The 7,452-nt window shown below is 40.8% G+C and overlaps 1 long non-coding RNA gene across 1 annotated transcript; it reads left to right on the top strand.

The window, feature by feature from the left end:
* Nucleotides 1–616: 616 nt before the first annotated feature.
* Nucleotides 617–7,151, top strand: LOC106895723. Its single transcript, XR_001413495.1, has 3 exons — nucleotides 617–728; nucleotides 6,391–6,460; nucleotides 7,124–7,151. It is a non-coding gene; the product is annotated as an uncharacterized LOC106895723 (long non-coding RNA).
* Nucleotides 7,152–7,452: the final 301 nt, after the last annotated feature.

Raw genomic sequence — 7,452 nt, 5'->3', positions numbered from 1 at the left:
GGTTATAAAGGTCATTAGAGTTATTGACAAAAAATGATGCAGACATAGATCAGAGAACTGTACTTTCTCCCTTCCAAGAAAATGTTGGAAGCCGTGTTATCATCTTCCTGTGGTACTGCAACAATTTTGGCAACTGTAAAGTGCTCCTCTGTACTATTTGTGATAACTTACTTTTAAGTAACAGCTTCCTCAAGCATCGGACACTTATGATTGTTAGGACTCCAGCTGTACAATTCAGGTATGCATTGTGAGATGAGACCTGCTTGAGCAATATTCTTATCTGGTATTTTGAGTAATTAAGGAAATTCGACTGAACAGGAGAGCTAGATTTCATTTATTTAATATAAATGTAATTATTCTTGTTATCTCATGTCTTGGGATATAGTACAGTTCTCACACTTTCATTTTGATACAAGCAAACCCTTCCTGAGTAAATGTGTACCATACCATGCATTACCCCGGGAATTTAGTCTACTTACTGCCAGGTATCTCCCAACAGAACATTTGTGTCACGTGTATGCTGCAGACTGAGATTTGCTTACACAATTGGGACTATGGATTAAGGCGTGTAATTAATTAAGGTTGTTTCCTATGCATTTTGCAGTGAGGTATCCTGAAGAGCCGAGCTCCCTACTGGAGTCCCAATGCCTGTGAATTCTCACCTTTTCATTCACACTTGTCTCCCTTGTGCTGAAAACCAGAGTGAAACTTACCCAGTTGGAAACCAGGTAAGCTCTTCCAATGCTAAATATTTCTTCTGTGTAAGGAGCTTTGTTCTTTGTGCAACACTACCATTGGCCTCAGAAAATCCCACCACAGCCTATGGTTTGCTAGCCAAGGGCAGCATCCAGGACAGCAGATAGTGCCTGTGGGAATACAAGGAGTACAATTTTGGGGACAGAGTGAATTTTCCCAAAGGGAGAGGAAGGGACAGCCACCTTTGTTAGTATTATTATTGTTGTTGTTGTAAACATTACAATGGTGAATCTGTAACGATAAGCCCAGAATGCATTTCAGCATATACCATTTTTACAGCATTAGTAGACTGATAATGTCTTTTGCGTCCTCAAAACAAGAAAGCAGAGGAGCTTTCTGCATGGAAGGGACAGTATCCTGGTTATCCATCAAGGTGAAGACTGTACCTTGCCAGAGCCAGGCACTGTGTAGGTGAAATTCACTTCTGCAGTAGGACAAGGTGTGTGGATATTCTGCAAGGTTTTCATGCACACTTTCCTTTTGTGAGCTGAGCACAGGCAGCTCCTGTAATTCATCCCCGAAGTCCAGCTTTTATCTTTGGGTACATGAGGTGTGTTCACATACTGCTACAGCTCTAACAAGTAACTTTCTAAAATCAGTGATGTACCAAAGACCTCTTACTATCTCAGAAAAACAGCTTTCAAACAGTTATTGCAGCTTGGTTTGGGGTTTTCTCCTCCACTGTGTGTACAGCCTGCTGCTGGTTCAGTCTAATTATGGTAAAAATATCTCAGTTCTGGCAAAACATTTGCAGTGAATACCTGCTTGCTTCAGCTTCCTAGGTGGAATTTTTCATTCATTTTGTCTTGCAGACTTTTTACAGGAGGTTATATCTGTTAAGATTATTTTTTCTTCTTAAGCTGTCATTGCTCTTTTCTTTCAGGAGCTTATCATCTTGTGAAATACAAGTTTCCATGGAGATTTTATTTAAATAGCTCCTGGGTCCTTTTTAATTCATAAATCAGAAATCTATAAACCATACTTCTCCCTTTTTTAAGTGTACAAGGACATCCTTTGAAAGAGGATATCGTTCATTGGTTTGTCAGTCAAATGTGTATTTGCAAACATTGGGGCTTAGGTCTGACAGAGAAGGGACTCATGATTTGAACAGATTTGCTTTTTTTCATAAAACAGTTGGAAGAAAAGGTGACTGGAAAGACCATACTAGCCAAAATACAGTTCATGTGATTTTGAAGCATCAGACGTACTTTTCCCCCCAGCTTTTTCCATAGTTAATTTGTGTGATATATCATGTCTTCAAAATAAAATATTTTATTTTCATCTGAAAGAATGGAATTCTTGAGCGAAAGATTTTAATACCGTGTATACGGCAAACAAAATAATTGTCTGCACATTTCTAATGCTCCCAAGTGGCCATTGGGACAGATTTTCAGATCAAAAAGAATCTTCCTGGTGTAGATATGAGTTCACTCAGCTAAGATAAAGCCCAGGACTCAGCCCTCTCCATTTCAAGTCTTGTCATTTCTTCCTCTGGGGGAAAAAAAAAAGAAAAAGAAAGAAAGAGAAAAAGAAAATGCAGATGAGTACAGGCTCTTTTTCCAGATTCCGCTTCCAATGCTTTCTGATACCTTTCTATTTTAGATTGTATTTTAGTTTTATTACAACTATTGGAAGTTTTGCAGTGATTCAGCCCTGCAGGTGGGGCTTCATTGTTCATTTTTGAGCAGACCAGTTCACTACAGCTTCTTTGCACATCTTCCCAGATTGGAGCATTTTACCTATACCAACAAAACAGGACCAGATAATTAATCTGAGGCACCCCAAGCTTTTCCAGCGTCTGTTGTCTGGGGCCACATGCAGAGAGGATGGACAGGAAAGTGAAGGAGCTTGTGTCAGAAAGGTAAAGCTGACCTTAGCAGGAAGAGCAGAATGGACAGACTTGTTTGAGCACACTCGCACATTGAGGGTTGGACAGTGCAGTAAACAAAAGATATGGCCCATTTTAAACTGGTATATTCTAGTGAAGGTTATAAAGAGAAGGAGAGAGGAGATAACAAGTGCTACCTGTAATCACTCTAGTAACCTGACTCCAGCTCCACTCTCAGGGAGCAAAGACTGGCAGACAGTCCTCATGGATTGCTGTCTACCACAGAAAATGCAGCCACCTCTAGGGAAAGCTGGGGAATGCCAGGTGAGAGTTAACTCAGAAGGCAGACCATCAGGTCTGGTTTTGGCAGCTATTCAGGAAAACCCTGAGAAATCCTGCCACCAGACTAAAACTATATTCTTGGGCATTATTGTGCCCCTATTTAGAGGGAAACATCCTCTCCGAGGATTGTGAGTATATCCTGAGTCACAAACACCTCTGTGAGACCATCTTAATCCTAGTATTGTTCATCAGAGTGTACAATATCCTCCTACAACAAGATAAAAATAAACCTTTATACAAAGTTTTTCCTTACTCTTCTGAGATCGGACAAGAGAGGAGAAATAAAGGTGCATTTCAGGGACATTGAGATATTATTCTAAACAGTTGTGTGATGGGGAGGTAGGAAATGCCAGCTCAGTACAGTCATTTGCTCCATCAGTTGAACAGTTGTCCCAAATGATGGCTAATCAGAGATAAAGCAGGCACCAGCAGTGCAGTTTCAGCATTGCAGCTCCAGCAGATTTGCAAGGGAAATTCAGATCGACAGGTGGTCCTTACCTTTGGCAGAAGGTCAAAAGAACGTCACAACTTTCTTATCTCCCTGTTTTATCTGCCAAAGGTGGAGGGAACTGGGGAAAATATCTGTTTTCTTAATGTTAACCCATTATAAATACAGAAATATGAATGCAGAGACTTTTTGATGTTTCCAGAATTTTCAAGATTGCCAAATTAACCTTTGGTTTGTTTTGTTTTGGTGTTTGGGATTTTTTCTGGTTTGTTGTTTTTTTTTTTTTTAAACAGAACAGAATCACAGTTTAGAAGCTTGTTCTGCAAAACACCATGAAAAAGCTTAATATCTGATTTTTTTTTTTCTTTTTGTGGTAGTATTTTTTATATCTTGCAGAAGGAAAAAGGTTTTTGAACTATAACTTTTGCTGATGCTCATCTTATGTATCATTTTTCTCTTCCTCAGTGTTTGTTTTACTTAGTAATACCGGTAGTTCGGGTGAAACGATGATTGTTCAATACAACTCTCAATGTCAGGCTACTCAATGGTGCCACCAGATGCCAAGGTCAGGATTCAGATCAAGATTTCTGATGTGCCTGCTTGGAAGGGTTGAGATGTGGATGATTAAAGCAGCCCAATAGCAAGATCTTTGAATCAGATGAGCTCAACTGTGGATTTTTCCAGTCTGATTGAATCATCCTGAGCTCTCTTTGGTGGTATTATCCAGATGTCTTTCCTTGATGATCTGTGAGAACAAGAGAGGAGTTTTGGTCCTGCAGGCTGGGTGCAGTTGGTGGGGTTAGGCTTCCTGTCTTGAAGAATTTGTCGTAATTTTACAACCAGTGACAAGGCAGTAGTGTGTGCGTCTTCCCAGGGGACAATCACATCTGGTCAGGTGGCTGGTGGTTTTCTGTGCTGGACACTGTCTCTGAAACAGGTTGGCAGTGGGTACAGAAATCCCCAGCTCTTTGATCTACTACCTTCTGATACGCAGTGAGAGTTGCGTGGGTGATAAAGTGGTTGCAAGGACTCTTAAAAACAATTTATTTTAAATGTAATTGAAGGAAAAATAATTAGATTGTTCTTAGCTGATGAGCCAGAACTCTTCTTTATAGAAAAAGATTTTCTGTGTTTAACAATGAGCCACATCATAAGAGAACTAAGTAAAAATTATAAATATTCCCTTTCACAGATGGACCAGGGGGACACAGAGAGTAAAGGTGATGAATTAAAAGAAGAAAAAGGAATAGAGAGTCAGGAGAAGCATACTGATATGAAGGACGGGATAATTTTTACTCTCTGTGGTGTATAATTGTAATAAGTGTTACAGTTAAATTTGTTGATTGCAAATACACGTCACAATTCCTTACCAGCCTGCAGAGCTGACTGGGGCCCTTCGCTGAAATTCGGCTATAGCTGCAAGAAAACTCCCCCTTGGAAGAGAAGAGGGTTTGGGCTCCTGCTGCATTGCCTGTGCAGGGCTACAGTCCAGCCCCCGGTTTAATTTAGGCTGGAACTTTTAATATTTGTAGTAGGATGTCAGAGCTTGAAGCTGTAATGAAGGTATACTTTGTATTTTTGTTAAGTTACAAATTCACTGAGTGCAGGTAGTCAATGACCTCCCATAACCTCACAGAAGAAGTGATAAGTTACTTGCATTTCCCTGTGGGAGAAACCTAGGACTGCCTCGAACTGCAGGTGGGATGTGTCTGCAGACTCCTACATCCCACAGAGTGAGGTCACAGCAGGGCAAGTATGATTTTGCTGTAACGACGTCATGCTAACTGCCACCCTGTCACCCAAGAGAGCTGTGCGTTGCAGACCATGGTCTGGGGTGGTTGTGTGGATTTTTTTGAGCTGAGGGTTAAAATACAGCCAGCTCAGGGCTTTTCAGAATTTCTTAATTCTTGTGGATGAAGAAGAACAATTCAGTCTGCTGTGCAGGGGCAGATCTTTGATGCCACCTTTCATTCCTTGCTGCTCCTTGGGCACCCCAGGGAGCCACAACTGCTGTCCTTCCTTGTGCTCTCCTTCCCCTTCTCCCCCTGGCCAGGTCCATCTCCAGGTCCATAGGTAACAGAGACAAACAACTGAAAAATTACTTCAGCCACAATGCTCTGCCTCCCAGCCAGGGCCTAGGATGTGTGTGTTTTTGCTCTGCTCATGCCACTGAAGAACGTTGATTCTCTTTCTCACCTTCTCGTGCCTCCCAGCCAGGGCCTAGGATGTGTGTGCTGTTGCTCTGCTCATGCCGCCGAAGAACATTGATCTCTTTCTCACCTTCTCCCCCATTAAGCAAGGAAGAAGGTGACAGGCCAGGCACTTAACACGACTCGGTGCTGAAGTAGTGAGGCCTCATCTGTCCATCCACGGTGTTACGTTATGCTCTGCACAATGTAGTTCTCTGCTTATGCTCAGGGAGGCAAGAGGGGCTGTGCACCCGCCGTGGTGGCGATGAGTTGTGCCCCAGAGCAGCAGCTGTACTTCCCCTAGCTTCTTGTATCACCATCACGCTGCCATCGGCCACTGAGTAAATAGATTTGGGGGTTGAACACCAACCTCTGTGTGCAAGTTGTGGTGGAGTTGGTCTTCAGAGGAATTGGCAAATCCTTTCAGACTTGTGTTTGGTCTTTCTAAAGGCTGAGCATCCCCTACTCCTGTGAATTTAGGAGACCAAACAGCCTTATTCTTGGCTGCCTCTTGTTTTGTATGAGTTTCAGTCTGACTTTAAATTTCTCACCCAGATGGTACTGTTGTTTCCCTTGGGAAATTTTGAATAAAACCAGGTACATTTACACCCGTTTTTACAGATAATTCTTCTTTGAAGAGAAATGTGACTTTTAAACTGCTGCTTAAAAATAACAGGAAAGTTTATTAGAATGGATTAATTCTGGGTGCAATTTTCTTAGCTGAAGTGAAATGACTTTGTTTTTTGAGCAGATCTACAGATGGGGTCTGTGAGCAGACAAGATATACCTTCTTAGCTGAAGTGAAATGACTTTGTTTTTTTGAGCAGATCTACAGGTGAGGTCTGTGAGCAGACAAGATATACCCGAGTTCCAGTTTATCAAGTTGGAGCATAGCAGGTAAATCTTCAGTCCGCATCTCTCTTTTTTTTTTTTTTCCCCTTTTTTAAGGAAACCTAATCAAGGTAATTGGCATCTAACAATCAGGTTTTAGGATCTTGACAGTTCTGCAATGTGGTTTCTGTCACTGGTCTGGGAAAGCAAGACTGAGGAGGAAATGGGAGCTATCATGTCATGTGGATGAGTAACTGGCTCAGACAGACCTTCCTTTGTATCAAGGCTTGAAGCCACACTGCTGTCTTATTACAGCCTGTGGCTATTGCAATAAAAAGCAGGTGCAGAAGAGAAATAGGGGAAATGTGGATTTAAAAAAAAAAAAAAAGGCAGATTTTAATGTGTTACCATTATTTTTTAAAAGGTATCTATAAGCATTGGAATATATTTGAAATCTTCAAATCTTAGTACAAAATTGGCAGAATAGAGTTTGTTTGCAGCATAATTTTCTCTATCAGCAATATCAGCACAAAGTAGATTTTTAGCAGTCACTGCTGGCTCTTTTTATCACTCTTAATCACACACAAGTAAATGTTTAGCTCTTAGGAAAATGACTCACCTGTCTTAGGTGTTTTTAGCTAAATATTTATGTTCTTTTAAACAAATAAAAATATACAATTCACAATTTAAGCACTTGCCATGTTTTAAAACTTTTTTTTTTTTTTGAAGAGCAGTATGAATACTAACTACAGAGTTGACCATGGGAGTATATCCACCATTTCTTCTCAGTATGTTTGGCAAAGTAAAAATCTTCAGGTGAGTGGCTTTACGTGTTTAGCTTCTCATTCAATTCTTGTTTGCACTCTGTTTTAAGCTCCTTTATTTCTTTGGTGGGAAGAATTCAGCATAATAGCACTAGAAATCAATTACAGGTTGAAGAATGGTGCCCCTCGGATGTCTCCACAGTTTTTCAGGCACCAGAGAAGTACAAAAGATTCTTTTTCAGCATCTGTCCTGTGCTGTCATGTTGGTGTGTGCTACAAAGGATTAAAATACTT

The sequence above is a fragment of the Calidris pugnax genome, unplaced genomic scaffold (assembly GCF_001431845.1).
Source record: "Calidris pugnax isolate Ruff unplaced genomic scaffold, ASM143184v1 scaffold38, whole genome shotgun sequence".
NCBI lineage: Eukaryota > Metazoa > Chordata > Aves > Charadriiformes > Scolopacidae > Calidris > Calidris pugnax.
The sequence above is the reverse complement of the archived record's forward strand: the minus strand, read 5'-3'. Positions and strand labels throughout refer to the sequence as shown.